Source organism: Sus scrofa, chromosome 4 (genome assembly GCF_054392235.1).
Source record: "Sus scrofa isolate SSC_HxYL_T2T_F1_AM1 chromosome 4, Sscrofa_HxYL_maternal_Yorkshire_Landrace_v2.0, whole genome shotgun sequence".
Taxonomy (NCBI): domain Eukaryota; kingdom Metazoa; phylum Chordata; class Mammalia; order Artiodactyla; family Suidae; genus Sus; species Sus scrofa.
The window spans coordinates 56,712,342-56,725,689 of record NC_139386.1 but is presented as its reverse complement, the minus strand read 5'-3'; the positions used below and the strand labels follow the sequence as shown (position 1 = coordinate 56,725,689).

General features: G+C 35.7%; 1 protein-coding gene across 30 annotated transcripts in view; it reads left to right on the top strand.

Annotated features, from left to right (window-relative positions):
* Window positions 1–13,348, top strand: part of RALYL (RALY RNA binding protein like) — a 765,932-nt gene that overhangs the window by 163,660 nt on the left and 588,924 nt on the right. For 15 of the 30 annotated variants that reach the window (XM_085021176.1, XM_085021189.1, XM_021090629.2 and 12 more), the window contains one exon: window positions 175–260. The exons of the other annotated variants lie outside the window; for them this stretch is intronic. The gene's annotated coding sequence lies outside the window, so the exon portion shown is untranslated. The remainder of the gene's footprint in view (window positions 1–174; window positions 261–13,348) is intronic. 30 annotated transcript variants of the gene reach the window in all.

Genomic DNA, 13,348 nt, shown 5'->3' with positions numbered 1-13,348 from the left:
AATATCAAGAAGATTGGGAGAATAGTTCCAAAGTTATCCATTGGTTCAATGTCATTTGCCCTTGAATTACAAGCTTGTTTCCACATTGTTATAATGCAAACATGTTCTCACTGAAGGCACAAGGTAGAAGAATAAAGGCTTGACAAGATCTCCTTGTATTATTTCCCTTTTTAGAATAATCAATAAGCAAATATTTTCTTCTAAGACCACTGGAAGACTTCATAGTTCTCCCTGGCCTTGACCTCCTCTAACTGCAATCGGTGAGTGTTTGATAAAAAAGAATCATCACAAATGACGTAGAACAGTGGTTCTCAACCTGTTAGATACCAACACCCCTTTTAGTGATCTGAAATGAAATTCAGAAACAATATTATTTACCTTTAAAACTCATATGAAAAATAATAAAATGCTCTATGTCATGAGATAGAAAAAATAAAAAAATATGTGATTGTTTATGCAAGATTAAAAATTAGGTAAATGGATGTTTGCAACTTTATAGAGCAGTGGGGTAAATGACACTTGCATCAATAGGTAGAATCACCACAACACAGCAGTTGTGATCAGATTGGCATGTTATATTGGTGTCACAAACAGGGCGAATGGTCTTTCCATCAACCTTTTCTAAAATGTTGAACAGTTCTTGGTTTCACTGTGGATAAGACACTCTGACATATTAGTTACAATCCTGGAGGCACAATGAAGAGTGTGCGGGATACAGAATAATCCTTTGATATGCATTTATGTCTCTCATGTTGCAGAAGACACTCCCAGGACCCCACCAACCCTTGCCAGTAGTGCCTCTGACCACTGTGACAAGAAAATTTCCAAGAAAAAGTGGAACAGGCATACTATAGATCAGAGTAAAAGTGTAAGATCAATTGAAGAAAGATTGATTTCCATGATTTTGAGTGGCATCTCATATATCCCCACTTACTGCCTATAGCTATTACAGATTTTCACCATAAAGTTAAATTAAAGCTTCCCCTGCATTAATTCTCATTATGTGTCTAGCCCTAAGGAGTCTGATTAATTCTGTCCAGGATAATACTCATTGTAAGGTTAAGGTTTCCTTGAGAAATATTGCTCAGTACCTTAGGCACTTGGGAAAACAGCTAGTGAAAAGAATTTTTAATCTACTTTCTCCAGATTTTCAGTGAAATACCTAACTTATATGTTTGGATCTTTAGAAAAAGAATTTCATTTTAGGATGTTTTCCTTTAAATTATTGGCTCATGTAGTTTATCAACCTATACTGAACTAGCCAGATTTCAATTTATTTCTTACTATTCATTATAGTCTAACTTGCCAAACATTTTTGCTTGATGGCCATTTGCCCATTAGAAATCAAAAGTTAAAAGCAGTTAATCTTGAAAATGGTTAACTGAGAAACAAAAAGAAATTTAATTAGTATAATAAAGGTTACTTTCACTAAAGTTTAAATGCTTAACTTTTTTTTTTTTTTTTCTGCTACATTAAGGAAATAAGAATTTTACTTTGCAATCTGGTTCTCCATCTGCAAGGACAGCCTAATAAGAGAAGGGAAAATAATTCTGAAAAACACATTAGTATCCTTAGAGCCATTCAAATTGCTTTGCATTTAAGGTAAATTATAATTATTTGAGGAATCAGTTTCGAGTAGCAGAGAGGAATAGATGTTGAGGAATTAATTAAATATGAAGTCATATTTTATTTTTTTCATTTTAAATATTTTAGTGAAGTCATTGGCCTTAAAATTTGTCAATCGCATTTAAAATATTTAGTTTAGGCAAGAAATAATCAATTTATTAATTTATCAACCCAAAAAAGAAATATTTGGGGAATAGGACTTAAGAGTGGCATTGGGCAAATACCCCAAGAATCACAGCTTTTAAGCAGGAAGACAAAACTGTGTGTGTGTTTATATGTATGTTCTAAAAACAATAAAGACATTTGCTTCTATGAATATGTGATATTACAGAACTTATTCTTTGAGTTTTGAGATCAGGGAACTATAAAGTAGGACTGATTAGCAAGAGATAAGAGAAGATATTAGTAGTTGATGGGTTAAGCAAATGATGAGCATGATTTATAGCAGAGGCTTGAAGGAAGTAATGGATATGTGACAAAGAGAATACTGGTATGACATCGTGGGCTGAGAAAATATGGGGGAAAATAAGGCCGTCCTTAACTGGCCATGGAGGGAAAATGGCTTGACTGCACTGGTGAAACTGTGTTAATAAGGAAATAAAAAATGCTCAGAAATGTGAATGTTGAGAGAACGAGGAGGTAGTTTATTTAATGTCATAGATTCAGTTGACAAAAATGTCCAAATCTTCTAGAGCTGCTTTAGGTAAGAGGGTGGTTTTATTAGAGCTACATATGAAATAGATTTATGGTATCTTCTTGGGTAAGGGCAAGGTTAGAAGGTTCCATAAGAGATATAAAATTATCGAAGTAGTTTAGTCGTGAGGTGACAAAGGACTAGGTGGTTAAACTTTTGGCCAAAAAAGTACATGCTAGAAATAGAAACTGGTGGTGAAAAAATGAAAAGATATATATACAGACACACACACACATATGTATATGTGTGGCTATCTATGTATGTATCTATAGGTAGATAGATAATTTCATATATATACATACACTATTTAACAAGTAAATCAATTTTATTAAATGTGAATTAAAGGAAGTATTATTTCTCCGCATTATTTCACAGTATTTAACTATAATTTTATCTCCTTGGGGAAGGAGGTAGGGGTGAGTGATTCTGAATTATAAAGTAAAAATCCTTATATTATTTTGAGACATGGTTTAAAAGTGCAAACAAACCAAAACTTAAATTTCCATAATTTAATGCTATTATCTTGAAGGTTTCTACTGAATCAGCATAAACCACATTTGTTAAATTAACCGTACATCCTTGTGAAGCAAATAGAATGAAGGATTGAATTAGCTACTGGATTAGTAATGAATTACTTGTAGATTCAAAGAAAAAATTATTGTAGGAAAGTAAGAAAATATTTATCCTGCTTAGAGTATACTTATTTTATATATGGATTTAATATTTAAATCTTTTTTTTTTTTTTTTTTTTTTGTCTTTTGTCTTTTTATAGCTGCTTTCGTGGCATATGGAGGTTCCCAGGCTAGGGGTCCAATGGCAGCTGAAGCTGCCGTCCTACATCACAGCCACAGCCATGCAGGATCCAAGGTGTGTCTGTGACCTACACCACAGATCACAGCATTGTCTGAGCCTTAACCCACTGAGTGAGGCCAGGGATCAAACCTGCATCCTAATGGAGACTAGTCAGGTTCATTAACCACTGAGCCATGACGGGAACTCCAAAATCTTTACTATTCTTAACTGTCTTCAGGAATTGTTTCTTTTAGTTTAAAGTAGAAGCATTTTTAGTGCTAGTGGGTATTCATACTGTACATATTCATATTTGTCTAGTCATTTTGAAAATACTAACTTCACTAAAATAACAATAATAACTATATTTTAACAAAAACAAGACTTTCCCAGTTTGAATATAACAAATGGATACTTTTGGAATCTGAATTTACTCCTGCAATAATAAGATGTGCTCTGAAATGAAAAAAACGTGTACTCACTTTTCTAAATTTTAAAAATTTTGAAATAAAATTTCTGATATTCAGTTTAATAGATGTATTTACTAGGCATGTCCTGTGTAATCCAGTAGCCATATGCCACATGTGGCCCATTAAGTTAATGAAAATTAAATGCAGTAAAAAGTTTGTGTATTCATCTCTTGCTGTGGATCACAGGGATGTTTATTGAATACTTTTTGGTCTTTTTAGAGGTTACTTGTTGCGCTAATGCTAGAATTTGGAAACCCTATTATACTCTTGTCAATTATTAAGAATATTTTCTGAGACCCTACCAGCTAAGCACTTGTGCTGGATGATAAACATGAACATTTTGTATTTAGGCAATCATTGTTGTGAATCTTATAAGTTTTAACATAAAAACTACTTACTCGTAAAAAACATTGAAGTGTTTATGAACTTTCTAGTGAAAGAGACACTGAAATGTGCAAAAAGTTTTAATAAGTTATGCATTCCAATGAAGTTTAAAGCCCAATAAATAAAATAATACAGAAAGCATCCATTCCTTTGTAAAATTGAAGTATAGTCCACTTGCAATATTGTATTAGTTTCAGGCACTAGCAAAGTTATATATATATATAATTTTATATAATAAAATATATAATAAATATTTAAATATAATCTATACAATAATGTATATATAATATATAACAAGTATTTTAATATATATTATATAATATACATAATAAAAATATATATATTTTAAAGAATGCATCCATTCTTACTGTAGACTACAAATAGGACAAAAGGAAGCAGAGGACACAAAGATACTATAGAATAAGATATTTTAGTTAGATATAAAGAAATGTTTCCTGGTGTGGAAAGTAATTGCACATGGGAAGGATTTATTGAGTGAGGTTATGGGATTTTTGGAAATCTTTAAAAATAGAATACCTTTCTATCTCTCTAGGGAAGTATGTGATATGCCGGCAGGCATTGAGTGTGGACCTGAATTAGATTCATTGCCATGGTTTTTTTCACACCAACAATTCTATGAATCTGCAGAGGACAATAAAATTGGATAATTCTCACTGTGTTCTTCAGGGACTCAGGTTTTCAGTCTGCTTTTTCTAACAGTGAATCAGGGCCAAAATATTGCCTTACATTCAACAACTTTTCAAATACAAGAAAGAAAAAAAAACCTGGAAAAACACAAAATGCTAGTGTTTTGCCATTAAGAAGCGGTGTTTCTTGAAGTGGATTAGTGTTTCTTTTCTTCTAGGAAGAAGGAACGTGATTTGGGTCCTAGTGTAAGTGCTGCTATAGGAAAATCTCAAATGCCTATTACACTGCAGTTCAAGGAAAATCACATTTACTGTGGTTTGAGAGCACATGAAATAATGAATTGTGCCTCTAATCTGGATGACAAAGTTAGTTTTACACATGATAAGCCCCATTCCTCACTTTGCATGAAAATATTCCATCAGACCTCCTTAGGTTTGGTACTTCAGACCCCTGGTATCTGTCCTAGTACACCAGTACTCAAGACTGTGGCTGTACTGGAAATGAGACAGTGAGCACCCAGGTCAGAGCCAGAGAGAACCAGGAAGTTGGGAAGGGGCCCAGATACACTCACTAGAGAGGCATTGGAAGGAATTGGGCAGATAGGAAATGGGGACAAGAGAGATGAGCTTGCGTGCATGGAGGATGGTGTGGCTGCTTCAGAGCTGCACTGAATCTAGTCACATATCCTGAACATCAAAGAAGAAATCCAAAGCTACAACTTGCCTGAAAAGCCAATGACTAATTTTTTTTTTTAATCCATTGATGTAATTCTTAGTCAGGTTTAAAATGGAAAGCAGAAACAGGTCAGGCTGAGTCATACTCACAAGGCAAAATTTGGGAGAAGCAGGAATCAAAGCCTGGAGACAGATGGCATTCTAAATCTGCAGAAAACTGTGCTTGAGAATAAGCCGAGCAAATAAACAAGGAAAAATAGGAACTGACCCTGGAAGGAGAATACTCTTAAGGGAGAGGAATGGGTGAGGAAGTCAAGATAAAATTTTCTGTGTGAGTCTTTGCCAGAGAGAATGTCCTTATTTATTTATTTATTTATTTATTTATTTCTTACCCCCTGTCTTTTTAGGGCTGCACCTGCAGCATATGGAAGTTCCCAGGCTAGGGGTTGAATCAGAGCTATAACTGCCGGCCTACACCATATCCAAGCAACACGTTTGTGATCTATACTGCAGCTCATGGCAACCCCAGATCCTTAACACACTGAGCAGGGCCAGGGATCAAACCCGGGTCCTCATGATTATAGTCAGGTTCATTACTGCTGAGCCACAATGGGAACTCCAGCAATGTCCTTTTGATAGGAAGCCTGATGTAGCAGGACACGCTAGCTGTGTAGTTCTGAGCAATATAACTTAATCTTGTTCATCTGTAAAACGTCAATAATAATTCTCATCTTCCAGGTTTTTGTATTTAAAAATGGAACAATTACTGTGCCTAACAAAGCAGTAGGGAATCAATGAACACTGGTATGTTGAAGCTTCAGTGGATGGAAAGTGCCTTTGGCATTCATTCATTCATTCACTGCATCATTCATTCATTTGGTTAATAATTCTTGAATACATACAGAATGCCAGAGAGTCCTGGAGGCAGAGGAGACAATCAGGAGATGGTTAACAAAATAATGCCATTTGTAGCAACACGGATAAAACTGGAGGTTCTCACACTAAGTGAAGTAAGTCAGAAAGAAAAAGACAAATACCATATGATATCACTTATATGTGGAATCTAAAATATGGTACAAATGAACCTATTTACAAAGCAGAAATAGATCTTAGACATGGAGAACAGACTTCTGGTTGCCAAGGGGGAGGGGGAGGAAGTGGGATGGATGGGGAGTTTCGGGTAGATAGATGCAAACTCACATTTAAAATGGATAAGCAGGATCTCCTTGTAAATCTATTCTAAGTTGTGTCTGATAAGCCCAAGCTCCCTGCTGAATAGCATTGAGAACTTTGTCTAGATACTCATATTGCAACAGAAGAAAGGGTAGGGGAAAAAATGCAATTGTAATGTATACATATAAGGATAACCTGACCCCCTTGCTGCACAGTGGGAAAATAAAACAAACAAACAAAAAAACCATTCTCTATATTAAGAGCATCTTATTACTTAGGATCTCACTAAGAGTCAGTCAGCAGGATGAATGTAACCTCATGATGAGGACCACAAATAAGTTAGGCCATAATATCAGTCCCATGGTGTAGAAAGCTTACCCTAGAAATTGAAAAAAACATTACAATACCTTCCGGCTTTTGTAAATAACTCAGAACTGAAGAAAAACACTGATTAGCCCTTAATTTAATTAAAGAAACTTAAATTTAAAAAAAATAAATAAATAAAATGGATAAGCAATGAGGTCTTGCTATACGGCATAGGGAACTATATCCAGTGTCTTGGGGTAGAACATTGTGGAAGATAGTACAAGAAAAAGAATGTGTATCTGTGAATGAGAGGGTCACTATGCTGTACAGCAGAAATTGACACAACACTGTAAATCGACCTTACTCTAATAAAAAGTTTAAAAAAGATTTAAGTGAGGTACAGAGAGGAATTGCATGAGTTGTATATTATTTCTTACTGGGATCATAACGATTTCAGACATCTCAACATTTCACGTGCTTCTAATTATTCTCTCTAGAGGGCTTTCTTCCTCTCTGGATGATAGCACTTTAGCCAGGCTCACAGTAAGTGAGGTGCTACTAAAGGCTTTCATATATATAATATATATAAATTATATTAGACTTTGAGTAGGAAAGCAGAACCAGCATGAGTAATTCAGACTAAGGGATTTATTTATTATGGGGATTAAACATTGCACAACTGTAGGAAACACTGGGAAAATAAAGATCTGAACAGGAGTGATTAGGGGATCAGAAAAAAAAAAAAAGAAGAAAGAAACACTGTGGAAAGCCAGTACCTAGGCTTGCGGTGATAGTTATATTGTCATCAAGTCAACTGGGAAGATGCATGTAAAACAGAGATGAAACAAAGACAAGCTGGAATCCATGAGCACAAACTGGAACCCACAAGGAAAATCTCCAGCCTACTGGGACATACTGGAAGCCACACCTGTCTGTTACTATATCTAAACTCGGTGTTATTGTGTATCTGCTGAAGAAGGTTGTGGCCTTCACCAGGAAACATGCACATGCACCTCACGTGGGGCATTGAGGAACTGAAAAAGGATGAGAAGGGTGACTTTGGATGAACTGCCATTTTGGCTGCTTTCCTGCACCAGCAATGTGAACCATCAGATCAGCCACACAGTGAGTGAAATGCAGCAGCTCCTGGGGTCTTGCACAACCCTCATGGGTGATGCATTATTGCTGCCTTCCAAATATATTCCTGTGTGGCCAACCTAACCTAATACCACACAAGAAAGGGAATTCTGGGAGATTCACTTTTCAGCCTTGCTGGCCTGGCACAGTGCAAAACTACCCTTGAGAGAGGGAAGAGCTTTCATATCATTATCCTTATAGACTAGCTCCCCGCAGTGGGATTCCATTTAAACCTGTCTGCATCTGTGAGGTAGAGGAGGAGTTGGGAAGAGCAGAGCCAGGTAAATCAGGAGAGGTGTCCAAGAATCACTTGGGGACCCCTTTTTAACTGCTCACCTCTGCTTCCATGTCTTCACCTCCTAAAGCCCTGAGATTTTAATTATGGATTTTGATTTAGAGGACGAGAACTCACTCTGCTACTGCTGGAAAAACAGAGCCTAGCGATTACCGACACTGGTGGAAATGCGCTCCCTCTGGTCCCTCTGGTATAATAAAGATGAGAACTGCGTTTGGTATTCTGTAGTAGTGTTTGTTTTTACTAATGGATTCTTGTCTCCTTAAAGACAGGAAAAGAGTCTTGTATAACTTTTCTTCTGTCCTTCATCATCCTTTTAATTTATGTTTAGTCTTGTTATGCAGTAACTCTCAACTCTCAAACCCAGATGCCCTCAAGGTCCAGACATACAACACAAATGTGAGACCAAAGAAAATGGTGGGGGCTGAGTGCCAAAACTAGAGTAGCAGTAACTTTACCTAAAGCTATCCAAATGAGTGGGCAGGGGTTGCCGAGTGAGGGAGAGACAGAGTGAGAGAGATTGATAGGGAAGAGACAAAATAACAAGCATATGCCTTTTCCCCCCTACCCTAGCCCCCCTTGATGAGTTATAGCTGGGGAACCTCTAGATGTTACCTGCCATCACTTCTGAGAAAAATGTGGAGCTTGCTCTTTTCATATATAAAGTTTTCTTTTATTAGTAAGAACATAAGGCTCACTTGATAGGATTTATATTAAGGAATCAAGTATTGTGGATTATACTGTGACCTGCAAATGATATTTATAAGTAATCCAGATATCTAACAGCTTTGACAATAATCCCCTAATGGAAACTAAAATGAAATTTTTTAAAATTTTTTTAAGTTTTATTGAACTAGATTTGATTTGCAATGTTGTGGTAATTTCTGCCATACAACAAAGTGATTCAGTTATACATATACACATATCCACTTTTTTTTTCAGATTCTTTTCCCATTTAGGTTATTACAGAATGTTGGGTGGAGTTCCCTGTGTTATACAGAAGATCCCTGTCGATCATGCATTTTATATATAATAGTGCACATATGCCAGTCCTAACCCCCAATATTTTAATATTTCAGTGAAGTAGCATATGACCTACTAAAACAGCCCTTTGCTGCAACTTATTGAAATAAGTTGGGAAAAAAAATAAGAAGTGCATTAGTATATAACGTTGTATTATTTATTATTTCCCGCAATGAATAAAATGCTGGGAATTTAATAACTGATTTGGTACCAAATAAAGTATCATTTATTGTCATGATTAAATTAGGTTACTGAAAAGGTAAATGATCCTGAAATAATGAAAATAAATGAAATTTATGTTAGTAAAAATTCTGTATGTTATGATAAATCTTAGTTTTCATACATACTAATTTCTAAAACATTGCATTGCACTTTTAAAATTTTACAAACAATACTTATTAGGAAAGTATATTCTACACTCTTTCTTCAGTTGATTTTTATCTAGTTGCTCAGATTAAGCTTTTTAAGTGTTGCTAAACCATTACATAAGAAAATGAATATGTTTTAAGAGAAGTTAGCATACAGTTCAGAAGTCTCCCATACATGGGATGCAGACATTTAGAGAAAAGTCTTATTTTCAGCTCCAAATAAATAGTTTTGAATTCTTTTAACTTTCTCTGTATACACTTGCATGCCCCATGCCTTTCAGTGTTCAAACTTCCTCTGGCAGTGAAAGACACCATTAAACTTTCATAGGTAATAAACTGGTAATGACAGCTGGCACATGGTTGGTACTTTGGAACTGTTGGCTGATAAACAAATAAATGAATGCTAATGCATGAGTGATTTCCACCCTTTGATTATTAACTAGTTTTACTTTTAATGAAAACTATCTACTAGTCAGTTATTAAAATGCATTGCCGTTTGGGAGTTTTCAGACACATTTTATGCTTTACATAAAGTTCCACCAGTCTTTTCTTACATATTGAAGACACAAATATTTCTCTCATGCATTCATCCATTACCTTTATCATTTCCAGCTAGACACTACGTGTTTTTCTTTTTCAGATTTTATTAATGACCTATAAATCAATCTTCTTCTGCAGAATCAAACAGATTTACAGTGTTGCAAAACTAATGTTGGCCACAAAAGTCAATACCTTGCCTCCAATCTATAAGCCATTTAGATAACAAATTGATGTTAGCAATTATAACCCAATTTATATCATACATAAAAGATAAAAATTGAACAGTTAAAAAGAAATTATTGCCAGTGGAAGGTACCAATGATAGAGCTTAGAAATTTAAGGTAAATTTATTTTGTGAAAGCAGTGAGGTACATACAATGGAAAAAGAATGAAGCTATAAGGGTCAGTGATCCTGTGTGTTAACTCAGTACTGACATTTTATTAGTCAGGGTTTTTGGTTGCAAACAGCAGAGAGCAAATAAGAGTTTTAAATATGAAAGGATTTTTTTTGAAGTGATTAGCCCATAGAATTAAATGGAATGCCTGAAACAACAGATTTAGAAATGGTTAGGAGGCATCTACTTGGCAAAGTCCATGCCTTTGGAATAACGGCTAGGATATTTATGCTGCTGGTACTGGACCCCACATTGACCCACTGACACTTTTGGCACTGATACCATACATGAGTGCTGCACTGTGGCTGTGGTTATAGTTGAACTTTTACTTTCCTAATTCTTTGTGTCACTTACTCTAGATTCATAGTCCAAGATGATGTCTTCTGGTTGATGGCCTGATTCTCATGTTTATGCTCTATGCCTGGAACCGGAGAGAGCAACTAATTGCAGTTTTCTGGTTCTGCTCTGGTAGTACCACACCAGACCCCACCTCTAACTAAAAGATATAGGAAAATAGAATTTCCAAAATTGGAAGTATGAATTGTATGTATGCAAAAGTAAAATTTATATGTATTGGAGTTCCTGTCGTGGCTCAGCAGGTTAAGGATCCAATGTTGCTGTGAGCTGTAGCCTAGGTTACAGATGCAGCTGGGATCCAGCATTGCTGTGGCTGTGGTGTAGGTCTGCAGTTGCAGTTATTCGACCCCTGGCCCAGAACTTCTATGTGCTGTAGGTGCAACTATTGAAAAAAAAATATGTACCAAAATGACTAATGAGCACTAAAACCATTAAGAAGCTATGTGATCTTAGAGAACATGTAATTCCACTTTTCTGGATACAATTTTTTCAAACTTACAAAATAAACACTGAGAAATCCATAATATTATCTTAAAACAGCATAGGTTTTAAGTTTGCTTAGGAAGATAATGCAAACACACTGTGCAAGCACAACCAGTGAGGTTCTGGACCAGTGATGGTGAAGTGATAGCATGTAAGGAAAATGTTTACACTATTTGATATCAATATAACTAGTTAGTTGGTATAACTAATGATATCAAAGATGGGGAATTTAGGGATTAATCAGCTCATTGCCTGAGTGATGTATATAATTCACCACATATATGGACACCCTAATTACAGCCAGATATTAGTACTTTTAAGGCAAACTTTTACAAGTGGTAAACAGGATGTGAGATTTGGGGACTAGCAGGAAACAGACTTTGTGACAAAACATAGCTGTATTTCAGGTTATTTACAGCAGAAAGTGAGGCAAACAACATTGTGGAATTCAGGGAGAAACACTCTATAGAAATTCTCTTGAAAACAAAGCCACCTACATGGTTATTGAAGAGAAATGTACCTCATATAGTGTACCGTTATAAGTTTAATAATTTTTCATGTCTTTCAATGTACCTTACGTCTGTCAAGAAAAAAAATACTATTTTCCAGACGCCTTAACAATACAAAGATTAGAATCACAAGTCAAGTATTTTTCAGAGTATTTTGATTTTGAAAATTTTGTTACAAGGCATAATAGACTTTCTCATATCATTCCTCCAATAAGAAATAACACTTTTTTTAAGGAATTCCATTAAGTTCACTTTAGTATTTATTTATTTATTTATTTCTATTTATTTTTCTTTCACTATACAGCATGGGAACCAAGTTACACATACATGTATACATGCTTTTTCCTCCCATTATTGTGTTGCTATGTAAGTATCTAGACATAGTTCTCAATGCTACACAGCAGGATCTCATTGTAGATCCATTCCAAGAGCAATAGTTTGCATCCGATAACTCTACGCTCCCGATCCTTCCCACTCCCTCCCTCTCCCCCCAGGCAGCCACAAGTCTATTCTCCAAGTCCATGATTTTCTTTTCTGTGGAAACATTAATTTGTGTCCTATATTAGATTCCAATTATAAGTGATATCATATGGTATTTGTCTTTCTCTGTCTGACTTATTTCACTCAGTATGAGAGCCTCTAGTTCTATCCATGTTGCTGCAAATGGAATTATGTTGTTCTTTTTTATGGCTGAGTTGTATTCCATGGTGTATATATACCACATCTTCCTAATCCAATTGTCTGTTGATGGACATTTGGGTTGATTCCATGTCTTGGCTATTGTGAATAGTGCTGCAATGAACAAATGGGCGCATGTGTCTTTTTCAAGGAAAGTTTTGTCTGGATATATGCCCAAGAGTGGAATTGCTGGGTCATGTGGTAGTTCTATGTATAGATTTCTAAGGTACCTCCATACCGTTCTCCATAGTGGTTGTACCAGCTTACATTCCTACCAGCAGTGCAGGAGGGTTCCCTTTTCTCCACAACCCCTCCAGCATTTGTTATTTGTGGACTTATTAAGGATGGCCATTCTGACTTGTGTGAGGTGGTATCTTGTGGTAGTATTTATTGGCATTTCTCTAATAATCAGGGACGTTGAGCATTTTTTCATGTGCTTGTTGGCCATCTATATATCTTCCTTGGAGAACAGTCTATTCAGGTCTTTTGCCCGTTTTTCCATTGAGTTGTTGGCTTTTTTGCTGTTGAGTTGTATAAGTTGCTTGTATATTCTAGAGAATAAGCCCTTATCCATTGCATCATTTGAAACTATTTTCTCCCATTCTGTAAGTTGTCTTTTTGTTTTCTTTTTGGTTTCCTTTGCTGTGCAAAAGTTTGCCAGTTTGATTAGGTCCCATTGGTTTATTTTTGCTCTTTTATCTGTTGTCTTGGGAGAATGACCTGAGAAAATATTCATAAGGTTGATGTCAGAGACTATTTTGCCTATGCTCTCTTCCAGGAGTTTGATGGTGTCTTGTCT